Source organism: Protopterus annectens, chromosome 13.part0, assembly GCF_019279795.1.
Source record: "Protopterus annectens isolate FY-2018-M chromosome 13.part0, PAN1.0, whole genome shotgun sequence".
Lineage (NCBI taxonomy): Eukaryota > Metazoa > Chordata > Ceratodontiformes > Protopteridae > Protopterus > Protopterus annectens.
The window spans coordinates 678,354,295-678,373,278 of NC_056747.1; the positions used below are offsets into that span (position 1 = coordinate 678,354,295).

General features: G+C 36.7%; 1 protein-coding gene across 2 annotated transcripts in view; it reads left to right on the forward strand.

Annotated features, from left to right (window-relative positions):
* The window catches only part of SERPINF1 (serpin family F member 1), a 210,083-nt gene that overhangs the window by 30,111 nt on the left and 160,988 nt on the right, over positions 1-18,984 (forward strand). The window contains exon 1 of one of the 2 annotated variants that reach the window (XM_044054368.1): positions 1,277-1,295. The exons of the other annotated variant lie outside the window; for it this stretch is intronic. The gene's annotated coding sequence lies outside the window, so the exon portion shown is untranslated. Of the gene's footprint in view, positions 1-1,276; positions 1,296-18,984 lie in introns of those variants that run through there. 2 annotated transcript variants of the gene reach the window in all.

Below are 18,984 nucleotides of genomic sequence, written 5' to 3' on the forward strand. Positions count from 1 at the left end.
TGTTTTATTCTTAGACAACAAGTTTTGGATGACAGCTATTCACAGTAGGGGTCATCATCTAGGCAACCTCAGAGGATATTTTTCCATGGCCTACACACTAATCTGCTGCAATCTGAGGTACATGTGCTTCTGCAATGGATTCAAATTTGGAAATGACCGGTACATACTTCCTGGATTTAAAAAAAAATTTTGATTACGATACTTTGAATATGTTGGAGTCATTTTCAGACTTTACAGTAGCTAAACTGTTTAAATTTTAGAAAGAAAGATTAAACGTGTGTGTGGACAATATTGATCTAATCTTCCTGGACAAAACTTTCTTAATTAAATTTTTATTAGGGGCTGATGGAGACATTATTGTTCTAGTACAATCATATTTATTGGAAATAAAAGCCAGTATCTATATGTCTTCATAGTTATACTGTTATGTTTGCTACGGATCCGGTCCTTAATATTGATGGCAAACTCATCAAGATTTCATTTTACCATGTTTGTCCATTATGGATCTCTAAAGCAATGGTTCTCCCTAATTTTTTGTGTACTCCCACACCAATGTTGTAGGACCCTCAACTAATATAGCTTCCTGTCAGTCGTATAATTCATGTGGAAGGGGTGCAAATTCAACAAAATTGGAGTTTAATGAGTCTGCCTTTGATAACTAGTTATTTTGCTCTTAATAATAATAATAGGGACTGTATCAATTTTTTTTTGTAGTTTTATATCAAGCTCGTTTTGATTCTGGGTGACACTGTAAACATGACTAGACTCAGTATTATTAAGTATGACTGTGCTCTGATATTGTTCCAGTGTATCAGTCTTTATGTCTAGTCTTCATAAACAATTCCAGTTATAAATGTTTGCAGTGATTTGTGGAAGTACAGAATATGATTTTAGTTCACATAGAGTCTTTATGATACTACATCTACCTAATTACTTTATTATTTCTTTATAGAAGCCTGTAGCTCTCTCTGTCAGAACATTCCCATGATATATGCCTACAAAAAAGTCAGTACTTTGAAAAGAATGGGAGGAAAATGCTCAGATATAGCAACATCACTATTATTACTAAACATTTATGTGGAGAAGGCACCCTATCTCTGAAAACAGACTATGTGCAGAATTGTCTGATGCAGTCCAGCAGGACCTGAGACCGATGGACCTACTATGCTTTTAGTGTCTATTACACAATTCTCACTCACAACTTTGATTGTGGTACTATCAGAAAGGTGGAAATTGTGAAACCAAAAATATGAAGAGTCATTCATTCTGACTTAAACCACTTTCTGGAACAGAAGGTAAGACATCACACTCTGCTGTGAAACATGACAGTGGAAAAAAAAAAGATCCACATTGTAGAAGTTAGGATGGAATTCTTCATCCAAATGGAATAATGCTGGAGGAGGTAGAATCTTCTCTGCCTTTTTGGTAAATGGACCTATCTTATCCATACAGCTCAAGTTCTAGGTCAACAGGACCTGTTGGTCCTGCAGACAGAGCATATGTCTCAAAGATCCATCACTACGATGTGTAGCTCACATAACTTTCATTTTTGCTTATATCCAAAGATGAGTAATCCTGTTTCCATGAGTAATGTTAAATGAGAAAAAGAGATCTTTCTTAAAAAGATGCGAGAGCACTTCCGCAAATACAAAGAGGAAATTCTGCCAGCTGGTGGTGGCGTTGTGTAGAATAAATGTTTAAAATTCAGCTGCACTCTATAACATTCCTGCTCATCAGAAATTGGCTGTGCTTAAAACTGACAAGATTCTAGTATGCACAGATTCACAAGACCTGAATAAAAGAAAAATAAAGAAAGAAATACACAACTCAAGCTTATGGCCAAAAAAAACATCCTAAATTCATATATATTATTGATGTATTCACTATTTCTTAACCTGGTGAGTGAACTGATCCAAAGACCCCTTTCAGTCATGACCTCAGCCCATAAGGCAGTAATACAGAAATTTCACAATATCAGTTATAAGCTACTCACATGTTCAACTTTACATTTTGACTGAATACAGTAATACACTTAGAATAATAAGCTTAGTGAGGTAAAACTGATGACAAAACACAAGCTTAACATAGCTGAGGACTGTACGTTGGCATAAGAATAAGGAACAAACAGGATTCACATGTATATAAGGTTGCAGAGCCTAGTTAACTGTCTAACAAAGAATTGTGATGCTTGGCTTCCAGTAAGGTAATGATTAGACAGAGATCAATGGTTGCAAGAAAATGCACATTATATACACTATATACATTAGATTAAAGAGTTTGCCTCACTTCAGAAAAAGTAACAAATTACAGTATTGGGCATACTCCAGGGTGGGGTTTAAAATAGAGTCTTGGTTGAATTATATTGCTAATCATAATTCCTGAAGCACTCACATGTTATTTCACTTATGCTGGAAGTAAAAGGCCTCATATCAAGTTGAAAAAAACAAAAAAGTCCAAAAAATAAATCCAGCAACTAGTAAAAAATAAATAACTCAAGCCAAAAGCAAGGTCAAACACAGGACATCTAATGAATTAGCACTTTCATCCCAATAGCATTCTAGGACTTCTTCAGATAATGGCACAATCAAAAACAGCAACAATTTGTACAAAGCTTATCAAATCACATGCCATTGCTAATCAAATCATACAGGCTTCATTCAAAATCTAAGTTCCCTGCACTAAATATATATTTATTAACATGGCTGGTCAGTTAACAAAAAAAAAAAAAAAAAAAAATATATATATATATATATATATATATATATATATATATATATAGATATATAAATGGATTCACTTTATAATATCAAAATACTGAAATCTCGAATTTCAGTATTTTGAGACTATAAAGCCAAACATTCAGAACATCGAAACCCCAAAAGTGCAAAATTCAAAATCACAACTTTTAAATACACCCTCCACCACACAAACAAACATACATACACCTTCCTCCCCACACTACAACAAACCAACAACAGACACACAAACACAACAACACAAATACACACCTACCCTACATATAAGCAGGGGCTAACCCCCCTGCACCCTTATGTGGGAGTCTGTGCCCCCCACACCCCCGCTACTTATATGTACTAACTCTGAAGTCACACTAAAAAGGCAAAGGCACTAAATCTACCACTACATACTCTATATTACCCTTGTACAAACACACGTCACATATGTACAAACACCACCACTCTTAACACTTATACACCACACTCTTACCTACCTACCCTAACCTACACCTAAAACTTCCCAACACACTCACATACACTCAAATCCCTACCCAAAACCCTTAAAAAAGAGCACTTACCTGAATCTCCACATATATCCACACAACAGCAGGCAAACTATATCCTACAGCACACCGCACTTTCCAACCATAGAAAATCCCACGTAGTGCACCACCACAACCAGGGATTAGACATTCCAAATTTAATCAAGTGCAGTTTTGGTCAACTGCACTTTCGGCACTTTCGTCTCGAGATACAGAAATTCGAGATTTCAGTATTTCGAGATAGTAAAGTGCTTCCATATAAACACATAAAAAGGAAAAAAAAGATAAAATTACTATGAATATATTTAACCACATATAAAAGTCACTGCACTCCAAAATGGATATATATATATCTGTATGTACACACACACACACACACACACATATATATATATATATATATATATATATATATATATATACACGTGTGCTTGTGTGTGTGTGTGTGTGTGTGTGTGTGTGTGTGTGTGTGTGTGCATGTGTGTGTGTGTATATATATATATATATATATATATATATATATATATATATATATAAAATATAAATAATATATATACATATATATATATATATATATATATATATATATAATATAAAAAATATATATAAATATGAAAAGTCAAAAAGTCCTGAGGCTTGAAGAGCAAAACTAAAAAAAAAAAAAAAAAAAGCCATAGCTCCTTAGTTTAGCAAAGATCCTTGCTGTAGGTTTTTGCTAAAGTGTAGCAGGGAACTCCTCAATGGTAAAGTCCAAAAGAAACACTGAATGGCATTTAAGTAGCTGTGATCACTAATGCAGCTATTCCTTCAGAGATATGGAACTGATCAGGGCTTAGACTAAAGTTACCTAAGCTGACTGCTTGCAGCCATGTAGCTCTAGCTCCATCCTTGTTACAGCTCTGATTTAATCCTCCTATAGAAAGATACATATTCCTTGGACTTCCATTTGGTATTTCACTACCACCCAAAGTGTCTCAGGGTACTCCTGCACAGATGATCAAAGGACTTGATGCTCCTGTTAGCATCACTGATTACATACAACTCCAAGGTGTGACCAGAGAAGAAAATTACAAAAAGACTGACCCAGATATTGATAGACTGAAACTTATAACATCAAGCTAAACAAGAATAAAACATATATCAGAGGTATGGAGTTAAGAGACAAAAGGTCATGCTTCAACTTCAGAGGGCTTAAAGCTTTATAACGAATAGATCAGAGGTGTTATATAATTACCATCAGCAGAGGATAAATGAACACTTATGAGATTTCTAAGCATGCCATAGTGCCTTTAAAAGTTTATTCTGAATCTGTCTGAAGCAAGTATGCCATTAAGAAAATTGCATAAAAAAAAAAAAATTGTATTGAGGGAAAGAAACAGAAAACTGTCAGTACAGCATAATCCACGTTTTATTCACTTATGTGTTAGCTCGTTTGTCTGATACAAATCACACAACAGAACTAAGAGACTTCATCAGACCTAAAATCTATCATAAACAATTCTGCCTTTAAATATCCTTCAGGTCACTTAACTCAAAATCACATAATCAGTGAAAGAAACTGTAGCAAAAGCTTGAGATATATGAGAGCATAAAACATATATACCTTAAAATATTTTAAAATGAGAATACGTGAATAATACAATTCATTTATTTAGGGCTTGATTATTTTCCTTTTTAACACACATTTATAATTTGCACTACTATTATATCCCCTCCCCAGATTCATCCAGTATCACTTACAATTTATATTCTGCATAGTTCAACTCATCTTCTCTGTTACTCACTCTAGGGTTAATAGTCACATATTCCAAAATGACAAATAAAACATTTTTAAAGTTATTACATACAGTGGAATGTTTATATAACACATTTAAAACATTTTTCTTTTTTGACAGAATAAGCATCTTTGTATATATTCTGATTTTAGTTGTCTGTTGGTTTTCCCAACATAAAAACTGTTACATGTCAGACATGTGGCAATTTAAACAACATAAGTAGAATTACAAGTAAAATACTTCTCAGGCTAATATGTTCTGGTGGTATTATTACAGTAAATATTTGGTCCTTCGGCTTAATTTCTCCAAGTCTTTTGGGTTTCTAATACCTTGACGGGAATGAACCCCATTCCTAAGTCAAAGTATGATTAAAATTCATGAAATTAGTATTGTTTCAGTCTTTGATGTAGGGCCAAAAGTGCTCTTTGCAGTACCCTCCTGCATATAGCTTCACAGGTTACATGAAAAACATTTGTATGCACTATATTTCTTTCAATTTCCTGTTCCTATTGTTGGGGTTATTTTTGGTATCCCCAAAATCCACAATGATGCAGTTGAGCCCCCGTTGAGATCAACTGTAGCAGATAAATTATCCAAATTGGAACTTGTTTCTGTTTTTATAGACTTAGCTTTGAAAAAAATAGTCACCAAATGTAGGTCTTACTTGAGAGCTTCTTTTCATTTCAGAGAAGATCTCTGAGGTAGGAGTTAGTGTTAGAGCTGTTAGCCACAATAGATGTCAAGTTCCTTTACACTGTTAGCCCCAGGGCACAGGAGTAGAATCAGCATGCAACATTTTGTTAAAGGACAGCAATTATACAGCAGAAGTGATAAAATTTGAGGGTGAATGTATGGAACAAGTATTAAGAAATATTTTTTTTCTTTTCATAGAGCATTACTTCCAGCAAAGGGTTGGGGTGGTTATGGGAGGTATCATGGTCCCCAACTTTGCTAATTTAGTAATGGATTTTTGGGAAATTTATTTTCTGCACTGTCATGAATTGTTTAAGTAAGTTGTATTTTACAGTCATTTTATCAATGTTATTTTTACATAGAGAAGATCTTAATTGCAAGTTTTCATAGAATATATTAACGGTAACACTGACTTTCTAGCATTTCCCCATGATTTTGACAGTTGTGCCATGAGTTGTCTTGACATCATGGTGCACAAAAACAAAAAAAAAATAGAAATGTAATTCATACAAGAACGTTTCTAGCAATGTTTTGCTACAGCATAAGAGTATGCATCCACATCACGTCTGATCAAAAGTATGGTGTGAGAAGTGTATGCATCCACATCACGTCTGATCAAAAGTATATATATGAGAAGTGCATACAGCCACATCCCGTCTGATCAAAAGTATGTGTGTGAGAAGTGTATGCATCCACATCACATCTGATCAAAAGTATGTGTGTGAGAAGTGTATGCATCCACATCATGTCTGATCAAAAGTATGTGTGTGAGAAGTGTATTCATCCACATCACTTCTGATCAAATGTATGTGAGTGAGAAGTGTATGCATCCACATCACGTCTGATCAAAAGTATGTGAGTGAGAAGTGTATGTATCCACATCACGTCTGATCAAAAGTATGTTAGTGAGAAGTGGATGCATCGTCATCACATCTGATCAAAAGTATGTGAGCGAGAAGTGTATGTATCCACATTACGTCTGATCAAAAGTATGCATGTGAGAAGTGTATTACTGCAGATAAGCCTATGTTGGAGACTATTAATTCCAGTACTAAGCAGAGATTTAAGGGGAGAGGTGGTAGTTGATATAAGAACTGCTGAAGATGCTGACAGCTAGGGGAGCTCATAAAAATGAATCTGCAAAATGTATATAAATGAGAAATTGAAAAGAATATTCCTGAAGCATATCTTTTAAATAACAGAATCTAGTCACATAAACTTCACAATCAATTACTTATTAAAACTAAAGCCTTAGTAGCCACTATTGTATTTAAATCATTAGGTCCATAGGCGGTTACTAGGATGATGGCCCAAGTGCATTTACAAGCCTAGCCACATTTATCTTGAGCTTCCCAATTATCCGTAGCTAGGTGAATGATGTTCACAGAGGTATGATCCTAGGGAAAGGTAATTAATACCAACTGCCTTTGTCCATGAGGAATATGGGCACCACCCCAGGAGTGAATTTACATTTATCCATCCATTGGTCCAAGTTGCACTTGAAGAGGGTCAGGGAAGGGTCCTGCTTCACTTGAATGGGAAGCTTGTTCCAGAGACAGGGTTATCTCTAAGAGATGGATCTATCTTTCCAGTATGATTTGTTCAAGTCAGAGGCTGAGTTAAGATCTGTGGAGCGAGTGACCCAAATGAAGTTTGATTTATGAATGTATAACATTTCCATCAGGGCCAGATCAGAGACTGCCCTGTAAGCCTGAAACAGATCACTCCTTAATAGCCTGTAGGAGACAGAATACAGTGATAAGGCTTTCAATCATTTCGCATAGGATTTGTTTTGAGTACCTTGCATTTTCTGATGAAAAACCTCTAAGGTTTCTCCAGCTGCTGCAAGTATCTATTGGGATACATGCAAAAAGGTGCATTGTACTCAATTACTGGTCTGATGAGGGCCGAGTACAATGCAATTATAATGTCCTTTGATCTGCCTTTACTTATGAGATATGCCGCACAGAAGGACTTCCTCACTACTGTGGACACATGGTGGTCAAACTTCAGATTGCTATCAACCCAAGTATCCAAATCACAACCCACTGGTTCTACTGTTAGGGGAGTTGCTGTTTATATTGTAATTATCAGGGAATGAGCTTTCCCAAAGGGAATAATGATACATTTTTTGCATTTAGTTTCAGTCCATTGATTTGACACCAATCACTTGTCTGCGTTAATCCTTTCTGTAATACATTAGTATCATTCATTGAATCAATAATTCCTCCCAGTTTGCAGTCATCAGCAAACTTGGCCAGCCACAGACTGTCCATGTTTGCCTAGACTTCTGAGAAATCAATTCCAAACAGTAAAGGGGCCAGCACACAATCCTGAGGTACACCACTGCTGACTGGCCTTTTGCTAATGATGAATTCACCCATTTGACAGTTATGTGTTTTGTCAGTGAGTCTATTGGCTCCCCCACCTGGTGGCATTAGAGTTAATTACCAACTGAGAGCATTCTTCTATAATACTTGAGTGGGGGACTGTGTCAAATGCCTTGGCTAGTTCAAGGTAGGCAACATGCACAGTTTTTCCCTTTCCCTCATCCATGACATTGGTGACCTTCTCGAAGAAGTCAACCAAGTTTAACAGACAAGATCTATCCTTAACAAATCTGAACTGGGTTGGGTCCAGTGTCTGGAGATTACCTATGTCCTTGTTGATAAGGTCCATAATGATTCTTTCCATGGCCTTACAGATAAGACTAGTCAGGCTTATGGGTCTATAATTCCCTGGGTCGGTTGATGGTCCCCCTTTGTGCAGGGGGATGACAGTTGCTGTCCTCCAGTCTGCCAGAACATAGCCTGTCTGGAAGCTGTGGTTAGTGATCCAAGTGGGTCTGCTAGATCATGTTTTAAGTTGTTTAAAAGGCAACTTGGGATGTTGTCTTGTCCCAATAATGCCATGTTTTTGGCCTTAGAGAGCTCAGATATGACTTGTTCTATTGAGATAACAGGTTTAGGAATTATGGCAGATATACTTTGGGAGATGACTGGTGGGGACCGGAGGATTAAGTTTGATCCAAACTGTCAGGTAGCAGTTTGGCTATTTCCTCTAGTTGAGTATGCGTGGTGCCATCCACAACCAGTTCTGTGCTTAGCTGGGTACTCCCTTTAAGATTATGGACTCAGTTAAGAATGCCTTGTGATTTTCCTTAGCTACAGAGGATATTTTTGTTTTGTGATTTGCTTTGGAGGACTTGACAAGATCTTTAATTTGTTTGTTTAGACTAGTGAGGAATTTCTTCATCTGCTAAACCACCTCCCACCTATTTTTGGATATTGGTTTCTTTCTTTTGTTATATAGCCTATTAATTCCAGGGGTCCACCAGGGTAGCTGCTTTTTCCGGCAAGACCTGGTTTTACTCTAGTCTGGTACAGCCAATTCTCTACAATTGCTTATATGGCTATACATGGTGTTGGTGTACACCTCTGCGTAGGAATCCATGCTTTCTTGGCTTAGGAGAGCTTTGAAATTTCTTATTGCATCACATAGTAGGAAGTAATTTGTCTTAGAAAAATTCTTAAGCATTTTTGAGCTTGATGGGTTACCTGGCCTTATAATTATTTCAAAAGAGACTGATATATGGTCCAATCTTACCAAGGAAGGCATCACACTGGGGGGAGGGTGCAGTACTCCCCCATGTTAGTGAGTACTATGTCCAGGATATTAGAGTCCAAGAACCTCTGAGCCTGCATATTTGTAATTGTGTATGTTCCCCAGTCAGTGGTTGGATAAAGTCACCCATGAGTAAGGTGTCAGGCTATATGGTAAGTGACTCCAGTAAGTCCAGATATGCAATCGCTATGCATATATTGGTTCATGGTGGTGGACCTATAGCTAGTGATGATATGGTAGGGGATTTTATCTCTGGTTATTTGGACATGGAATACTTTGAGAGCATCAAACTGGTCTGTTTGACCAGTCTTAAGGTGTACTTATCCTTTATGAAGATGAATACACCTCCTCCTTTGGTTCTTTCCTGCTCAGTTTGTAGTATAAACACATGGAAGGTGTTGTAGCCCTGCAATACCAAGGAACTTTCTGCGACTTTGAACCATGTCTTAGTGACTGCCATGTCTCAGTGACTGCACAGATGTCAGCATCTTCCAAGGTCAGGACTGCTTCCAGGGTGTACAGTTTCTTGTTAAGACAACTTGCATTTAGCAATAGTACTTTGAGTTTATCAAGAGAAGGCTTTGTTATGTTGGCAGGTTTAACGAACATCAAAAACAAGCAAGTGGAATAACAGGAAATCCAAAGGTGTCAAAGCATACACCCGACTCCACGGCAAAGTATTCACCAAAAACTTTATTCCAGACAACAAATACAACGAGGATTGAGCGCTTTCATCTCCAACCTGGAGACCTCTTCAGAATCAATTAAAACAAAAAAAAAAAAAAAAAAAAAAAAGGTTGCCATTTTATACATACCATTACCTTTAAAATTGATCATTATTAGAACAATAAAAAAAACATGAATATTTTTAAGTAATTTTATGTTTAATTTTATGTTTTTTTATGTACACAAATGCCTTTCATAAAAGTAAGAAAAAGGAAAAAAAGTTAAATAATTATTCATGGGTTTTTTTATTGTTATCCTAGCCTGTAGAGGGTTAACTATGGCAATGGTTTAACAATTACTAGGACTAAAGCCTATTGTAATTCATTCTTAACTGATTAATTCATTCTTAATTGAATAATGATCAATTTTAAAGGTAATGGTATGTATAAAATGGCAACCTTTTTTTTTTGTTTTAATTGATTCTGAAGAGGTCTCCAGGTTTGAGACGAAAGCGCTCAATCCTCGTTGTATTTGTTGTCTGGAATAAAGTTTTTGGTGAATACTTTGCCGTGGAGTCGGGTGTATGCTTTGACACCTTTGGATTTCCTGTTATTCCACTTGCTTGTTTTTGATGTTGGCAGGTTTGTTACTGTGACACTGCCTAAAAGGCACAATGGGGTGGCTAATTATTTTGCCAATATCCAAAAGCCTAGAGGGAAGAGGTGCAGACCATCTCTGGCAAAACAAGCATGACTTGTCGACCCTGTCCTCCTATACTGACAGATATTGGATCCCCTTGAACTAACAAAAGAAGTTAAGCCAATTGTTAAAGTTAATCATTTTTTTTTGTTTGTATTGTGGCATCTTTCTTGGTGAGGGTAGAATGCTGCTCAAAGCTAGGCCTGTACCTGCTTGTGAGACAAAATCTGAGAGCACAGTCATGTCTCTCTTCATATAGTCCAGGGAGATGCATCTGAGGTCATTCACAACCACATAGACAATAACAGAGTCATACCGGTACCTGTGTCTTGAGTGCTTGTGTGACCTGAATCCTGGCACCTAACAAGCAGCTAAACATACCCTTCTCCTTATCCATCCTGGTAAGGGGGACATCAGTGTGTCTCATTATGGCGTCACCTATGACCAGTATGTTGGGTTTTGTGGTGTTATGCCTTATGGGTTTGTTTGTTGAGACACTGATGTGTGCATTATTATGTATTGCGGTTGTTGTTTGCTTTGTTGTATGTATATAGTGGTTTCTGCAAGCAACATTTGGGAGGTCTCTGGGCTTTTGGTAAGCTACTAGTGAGTACCTCTACAGTTGTTGGTTTATGTGTCAAGTCCTTATTTAGTGTGGAAAATGATATGTGTGTGCTGACAACCTGTCTGTATGTGAGAGTCTTGTCTCCAATTTCATAGTGTAACTACAACTCTCACATACAGTATTAGTTTGTTTCAGGAGTAAGTGGTTGTCAGTATACATGAGACAGTTGCAGCATTGCCTCAAGATGCCCATATCCATCAGGCTGGCCAGAGAGATGATGGGAAACTGTCCATTTATGACAGCAGATTTTTAATTTATGTTTTATTAGGGAAAGGAAGGGGTTAACTTGACTGGACTGTGCTGGTAACCCACAGACTATGAATGGGAGCTATACTTAGTAGATTCTAAGGTTAACCAATAAAACAATGCTGCTCAGCATACAACTCATTTATTCCTAGAGCAGCAGATGGCTATGAATGGTTGTACTGCTGGTTATTTAAGGAAAAACTTATCTTCAAGGCATTTGCATCTATACAGGGCACTGCCAACCACTGCTGCACAGAGAGCAGCACTGTGCAAATGCAAGGCTTAAATATAAGCACAAATGAACAATTATAATGCTATCTACCAATTAGGAAAGCATACAATGAGCCTTTCTCTAGCAATCCCCAACTCAAATAGGTCCAGATCTATGCACTTCTGCCACAAGAATGCAGAAAAAATGCCCTCTTAATTTAAGATGGCTAGTATAGTGCCCAAGTGTAAGAAACCACACAATCTAGATTCGGCAGACCTGACTTTAGCAAATACAATGCAGTTGGGATATTAAAGTAATAGTACAGTTCTTAGGTTAAAAAAGTGCAGAAATACATTGAAAAATCAACAATAATGCTGTAGTTAAACAAAATTCAGTCAGTAAAGTGCAAATAAAACTTAAATAATACCTATTTTTGTTTTTTGTTTTTTTAGCAGTGGATGGCTTTGGAAATCAGCAAAAATAACTCTGTCACTCTGGCGCAGTCACCAAACGAAGAGCAGATTCATACTCAGTAATGAAAGCTCCCTCCATTTTCTTTTCAAACATCTTAATTTTGTTTCCAAGACGAACTTTGCTGTTCTTTAAAGCAAGCATGACTTTTAATTTCAAACATTTGGAGATACCTGCATGATTTTCAAAACATTTTACTAGTGTACTAGTAAAATTGCAGTTAAGCATATCATGCAAATGTTCTAAGATATGTATTTTGAGACCAGCTATGTTATATGGGTTGGAGATGGTGGCATTGACAAAAAGGCAGGAGTCAGAGCTGGAGGTAGCAATGTTAAAGATGTTAAGATTTGCATTGGGTGTGACAAGGATGGACAGGATTAGGAATCAGTATATTTGAGGGTCAGCTTAGGTTGGACGGTTTAGAGAGAAAACCAGAGAGGCAATATTCCATTGGTTTAGACATGTGCTGCGGAGGGATGCTGGGTATACTGGAAAAAAGGATGCTAAGGATGGAGCTGCCAGGTAAGAGGAAAAGAGGAAGGCCTAATTTAAGGTTTATGGATATGGTGAAAGAGGACATGCAGGTGATTGGTGTGACACAGCAAGATGCAGAGGACAGAAAGAAATGGAAACAAATGATAAGCTGTGTTGACCCCTAATGGGAACAGCTGAAAGAAGAATAAGAAGTTGGAAGATATGTATTTTAAATTACCTGATGATATTACCAACATAGTATAAGTTGTAAGTTCAAAACATAACTCTCCTTTTCTGAAACACGTGTAGTGTTTTGCTGGATTACACATCTTTATTTTTCTAAACAGATTTGACTTTAGTATATTAGCGAATGCCAAATCAATGGCACTTATGTGTACCCTTTCATAATGGTGGCCAAAATGTTGCACCAACAACTGATTTTGGAGAAAGGGGAGGAAAAATAGTACCCCCCCTCTATGACCAAGGAAATCCATACTGTGTATTTAAACTTAGTAGAAACATTAACCATCCAACCCATACCATATTCATTGGTGAATTTAATTATCTTACTATTAACTGGGAATCCTATATAACACCAAACGTCCAGGTACAGAGATTCCTGGATTTTGTAAACACAAACTCCCTGAACCAGGTAGTCAATACACCAACCAGGTATGCAGCCATACTCACTAATATGGGAGAATGATGCACACCCCCGTACTGTAATGTCTTCTCTGGTAAGGTCAGACCACAAAATGGTCTCCTTTGAAGTAAGAATAAAACCCGGACCTCCAGCTAAACCTGGAATATTCAGGAACTAACCTAAGGCTAACCTCTTGCTATTAAGTAATAACCTGGTAAATTTTCAAGCCCCCATAACCCCTGAGAACACTGCTGCCTATGCATAACTGCTCACAGAAACCCTGTACTAGCATGTTAATAGCTGCATAGAGGCAGCTGTACCCACCAGGGAGAAGTACAGAACTAACTCAAAAAACAAACCACCCTGGTGGAGTCTCAAAATCAATAGGCTGTATAACGGAAGGAAGAAAATCATGGCAACAATTAGGAGGTGCAGCACCCAGCAGGATAAAAGCACTCTCATCAAACTAAACAAATAACTCAAAGGACAAATAAAATCTACAAAAGCCAAATTTGAGGTAAGTTTGGCCTCCCAGATCAAGGACAACCACAAAGCATTATTTAGCTATGTCCACAACCTCAGAGGCAATACACAATTGTGTGCAGAGCTCATTGTAAATGAAGCCACCTGTAATGAGCCAGAAGATATAGCAAACCTTCTGGCTGATAAATTCAGCACCAGCTTTATCCCTTTCTCCACCCCCAGCCTTTTCTTAGGAAATACCATCAAATATAACTCCCCTACTATCACTAGGGAACAGGTTCTTAATGCTCTCTCTAAGACCAACAACACTGCATCAGTGGGCCCAGACAATATCCCAGGATGCCTTCCAAACAGCATGAAACATGACCTATCAGGACCTCTGGAATTACTATTTAACTGTAGCCTCCAAACAGGCTTCATGCCTCATGAATGGAGAACAGCAACAGTTATCCCTCTGCACAAAGGTGGGCCATCTACAGACCCTGGAAACTACAGATCCATAAGCCTCACTAGTTTTATATGTAAAGCCATGGAAGGAATTATCATTGAAATGATTGACAGAGATATAGTAAGCCTCCAGACACAGGACCCAACCCAGTCTGACTTCATCATGGGCAGATCATACCTACTCAACCCGGTGGACTTCTTTGAGAAGGTAATCAAAGCAATGGATGAGGGTGTAAAATGGTTCACACTGCCTACCTTGACCTGGCCAAGATATTTGACACAATACCCTACTGGGGCATTGTTGACAAATTCAAGAGGTTAGGTACAAACTCATATGTCACCTGGTGGTTAGCCAACTGGCTCACAGACAGGACCCAGGAAGTTAGAATTGGGAAGTCCACCCCTACAACGAGGCCACTCACAAGTAGAGTCCCTCAGGGATCAGTCCTTGGACCGCTCCTTTTCGGCATTTACTTCTCTGTAGTCAAGACCAATGTCAGTGGTTTCTAGATGACTAAATTTGCATATGATTGCAAATTAGGAGCTGTCATTGAATTCCACACTGACACAAATGTTCTCCAGGAGGGGCTGACACAGACAAACAAATGGTGTCAGAGTCATGGACTAACATTATATGCCAAGAAATGCATAACAGTATCTTTTGAGAAGTTATCCACCCCTGGTAACCACCATATTGACAACAAACCCCTTAGAGTTGACCCAGTAGTCAGGGACTTAGGGACACACATAGACAGTACTCTAGCCTTTGACCATCAGTTGTCTACAGTAGTGAGGAAATCATTCTATGTTGCACAACCTATAAACAAAGGTATGGTATCTAAGTCCAAGGAAATCATTGTTCCATTGTATTCAGCATTCATCAGACCTATCACTGAGTACAATGCCCCCTTTGGTATGTACCTAACCAGGCATATTCAACAATTGGAATGTCCACAGAGATTCCTCACCAAAAGAATATAGGGTGTAAGTAAAATGTCCTATGCAGACCGCCTCAAGGCCCTATTCCTGTATTCTGTCTCATACAGTTTTTTGAAGGGAGATTTGTGCCTGGCATACAGGGCATTGTCAGACCCCATCCCAATGGACCTCCTGCATATCCACAAAACAAACAGCACCAGAATTACCCATTCTAAAGATGTAAACCTTGCCTGTGATATAAATAGGACCTACTGGAGAGACAGTTATGTATCCCAGAGACTACCCCATCTACAGAACAAGCTCCCCATCCATGTGAAGCAGCGTTCCTCCCTAACCCAATTCAAGTGCAACTTGAACAATTGGATGGGGAACAGGAAATTCATCCCTGGTTTGGCACCTATGTCTCTAATGGAGACAGGCAACTGTAAATGGTTCATTTCCCTGGCCCCTGCTTGTAAATGTTTCATCTCCCAAATCCCTGCTTACATTTATCAAGGGTATGGAAACTTTACAGAGATTTGGGATGCATGGCTAGACTTAAAAAGGCCCTTGTGGTCATTAGCCTAGTAAACACTTATGAACCTATGAACCTATAAACTCTTCCAATTGTAATCTGAAGCTACAAAGCTAACAGGGATGAAGGACATATCTGAACAAGAGTGAGCCTTGTATAAGGATTAAACTAATTTTGTTGGATAACATTTATTTCCTTATTCATAAGATTGTGTTCTAACATAAAAAAAGTTTATTGTTATTATCTGGCTAAGTCCCAAGCCTCCTAAGAATAAGTTCATTTTATTTCTTCACTACAACTGCCCTTCATGTTACCTTAGACTGATAGTAGTGGCAGTAATTCTAAACTGTTTTAGAATACTTATTTTCATCAACCTAGATAGGAACTTCCTAGCATAATTTTCAAAACATATTTCTCAACTACAGTTTTCTTGATCATTATCAGCTCATGCATTCTGCTTTAGGGGCAAATGCATTTCCACTTGTACATGTTTATTGAATTTCTGATACCACATTTTCTCCCCTTTGTCTAGTTAACAAAACATCAAGAAGGAGCAAATTTCTCCCTCTGGTGGGTGAAGATAAATTCAAGTCCAAACCTATTATTCTGTAGTTTCTCAAAAAAGAGAAACTATGGACATCTCCACTACAAATAAATAATAATTTAAAATATATCATGTATAAATACTGACTTTTTCATTAAAATAAGCACCACAGTACATATATTATCTCTCAAGCATTTCCAGGAAAACCTTACCATTTAGGAAGACAAAAGGCTCCCTATTGAAAAGCTGAAATAAAACAAAAAAGCAAGACCGGAAACACAGGACAAGAGTGAATCTTGAAAATCGCACTTCTCCTTAAAGCTTCTTTTTGCAGGGGAGATCCTCATACATTGGTGAAATGGGGATATTCAAAAAAATAGCATCTCAGACTTGATATATGTAAGCCCAATCTTTCAACTATTCAGTGTCTGCTTTTTGGGACTCGCTAATACAGGTCCTGATATTTCAATGTTTCAAATGGTTACCAGGATGGCTGACAAACTCTGTTCCATGTCGATCCGTTTTGGTTATGGAAAAAAATCACAATTAAAACTAAAATGTTTTTTTGATAGCATTTCTCTGTTTCTATCAAATACCCATTACCGCTACTATTATCTATTAGCAGCACATAGCTCTGATTCCAAAATAACGTTGGCTAGAGCCATAGAAATGGTTGACATTAGTAGTAACACAAAAGTATAGGTAACTCCAAATAATGTTAGGCAAGTCTTGTACCTTGAATATAATAGAGTAACATTGGTATTTTTTTCTGTCATAAGGTACGCACAAATTTTTCTTATATTGAAATACACTAAATTAACAGAGACAATAACTGAGGTAAAATTTTATTTATTTTTGGTAGGCTATGAAAAAGCCAAAAATTCGGATGTAAAATATAAAGGTAATTTAGTTAGTTTTGAGTAATAAAGCCAAGTATCACGCTTTACCTAAAAACTTCATAAACTGTAAAGAAAACAAAATCATTATTTAAATTATATACTTTTCTATTTTACTTTGCTTCGGCATTCAGAATTACTAAGACAAACCAAGAAAAAGTGTCAAAAACCAAACCAAAAACTTAACACGAATTCCAGCTCGTCACTCAAAACAGCTCAGTATTTATTTAAGTGCGTTCAAGTATCAGTACACTTTTCGTCAAGGCCACTGCCCTAACTTCTACAGAAAAAACGGAAACCAACTAGTATCCGCTATTTATAATAAAAATATAACAACCATTAATCAATTTAACCTCTTTTTATAATCACAGGCCATAATTCAGACAAACATACCTTATCAAATAAACCCCAGTATTCCAATTTTAAAAATACTTAAAACCAATAGGCTAAATCTGTACTTATAAAATGATGTACATAAGTATAACTATTTAAACATATACAAATGTGTGAAACATTGTCACTATTCGGAACATCAAAAAATATATATGTACTCATATCAAAAAGCAATGCAGTTATTAGAAATGTATATTAACTATATAATTTAATATGCTCAAATTATGGCTTTAACTACTCCTAAAAGCACATATTATGAGACCCTAACATTTAATAATAAATATTTTGCATTAAAGATGAAAAATGTATGTAAACATGTATATATAAAAAGTAAAAAAAATATGCATATACATAAATACAAAAATGCATCACAAACAAAAATGGATGTCCTAACAAATAAAATGCATGAACAATGTGGAACCAGTAGAAAGTATGCATATAGATCCTTATAAAAGAATGTAATACATTAATCTTAGTATATACACACCTATCTATACTGTTTGGTAGGGTAAAACTCCACTTTTTCATTTATCTAATTTTATTTTGTCCCCTTTTTTTTTATTTTGTTTTATTTATTTTATTTTATTTTATGCTGGATGATTCATTTTATTTTATTGTATTGTATTTATTTCATTTCATATTATCATATTTTATTATATTACCTAATTAGATTTTTTAACCTTAAAATGCACATAATAGAACACATTTCATTAATGCCTGGGTATTGGCAGGCATTTGTCCTAAGTTGCCATAAAAGTTCCTACCTCTCAAGTTTCAAAGACTCCGGTCCTCCCCTTCTGTCTTTCTCCAGTTGCTCAATAACCCTAAATTTAAATTCATGGCCATTAAACTCACTAGTATGTCTAGCTAATGCATTTTCTAGCTTATTTCTATTGATGCAGTAAATATGCTCGTATATTCTTTCACTAAGCTTTCTATAGGTTTTACCGATATAGAATGCTGGACAGAGTATACATTTAGCTAGGTATACTACTTGTTTACTGCTACAATTAAACCTCCCTTTGGTCTTGTATTTCAAGCTGCCTATTTTGAAATTACAGCCTTCATCAATGTGTTTACAAACCCTACACATATTGCACTTAAACATCCCCTCTTTAGTGGTGAATCCTCGACTATTAGCTTGTAGGATTTCTTTCAAGTTATTACCACGCTTAAAGATAATTTTTGGTCCCTCTGGAAATGAATCTCTGAGGTGATGGTCACTCATCAGGAACTCCCAATTTTTCATAATAATATTCGTTATTCTATAAGAGTCTATATTGAAAGTACATATAAACCCATTAGTATTAGTAAGTTCCTTATTTACCCTAGGCACCATCCTCCCTCCTTTTACCTTGTTC